Source organism: Aplysia californica, unplaced genomic scaffold (genome assembly GCF_000002075.1).
Source record: "Aplysia californica isolate F4 #8 unplaced genomic scaffold, AplCal3.0 scaffold00005, whole genome shotgun sequence".
Taxonomy (NCBI): Eukaryota; Metazoa; Mollusca; class Gastropoda; order Aplysiida; family Aplysiidae; genus Aplysia; species Aplysia californica.
Window position 1 is genome coordinate 3,628,211 of NW_004797275.1, and position 1,285 is coordinate 3,629,495.

Consider the following 1,285-nt stretch of genomic DNA (forward strand, 5'->3'; position numbering starts at 1 on the left):
TATATCTGTCTGTCTGTCTGTCTGTCTGTCTGTCTGTCTGTCTGTCTGTCTGTCTGTCTGTCTGTCTGTCTGTCTGTCTGTCTGTCTGTCTGTCTGTCTGTCCGTCTGTCCGTCTGTCTGTCTGTCTGTCTATTAACATGCTACTACTGTTGACGTCATCTGGGTGGTCATTTTTGTGAAAGGGTTCAGCACATGGATTAAATCAAGCTATGCAAAAATTTCTACGTTCCCTCATTGGTAATGTCATTTTGTACTAAATTGAATGCTTAACATCAGAAAGAAAGAAAGAAAAAAGAGATATAATTATAAGGAAAAAAGAAAGAATGTAATGATTAGACGTCTCTGACGTAGAAGATATTAGCTTGATTCCAGAGTGGATATGTTATGTTATCGAGTCTCTCAACTTTAAAAAAAAAATATTATGCCTACATCGACATACATTGTAATTTAGATTAGAACTATTTAGAAAACAAGCTTTGACCATGAACATCAGAGTCAACCTAGGGACCGAGAAGGAGAACATCACAGGAGAAAGACCGAGACATTCGAGAAAAAATTCGCAACTGTGGAATCGAACTCGAGTCTATTGCGTATGACAGCTAAGTGCTGAAACTTTACCGCTGCACCACAGACACCAGTTTACTCCATGTACTTTTACTGTATGCTGTGTCTCACTCAGCCAGGGTTGAACCTGACATGCAGGATCAAAGCTGCCGGCCTCCTGCTTTGTCTAAACTGTATTGATTGGGACGTAAAATATGTTACATTTATATTTTTAAAATCATCATAATTTCTATAAACGTCAAGCTAAAGCCAACCTGAAGTAATTGTGAAAAGTCCTCAGCTGAGTCTTAGATTTGAACACTGCACAATGAAAGACAAAAATAGTTAATTCCATTTCATTTTTTAAAGTTTTCCAAAATATTTATGTTTTTTCTTCACAAGGATAGTAGTCTTCTTTTGGATAATAAGTCTATTCTGCTGTACACAAGTTGCAGTGATTGCTTTGTGCTCGGAATGGAGGAAGGGGAGGAAGAGAGAGGAAAAGAGAGAAACAGAAACGAGAGACAGATACATGGAGAGACAGAGACAGATACAGAGAGAGAAAGGGGAGAGAGAGAGAGAGATAGAGAGAGAGAGAGAGAGGGGGGGGAGACAGACACAGAGAGAGATAGACAGACAGACAGACTGACAGACAGACAGGCAGACAAACAGACAGACAGATAGACACACAAAAGTGGGGGAACAAGGAAAGAGTGGATGAGAGAGGGGGGGGGGGGGAACC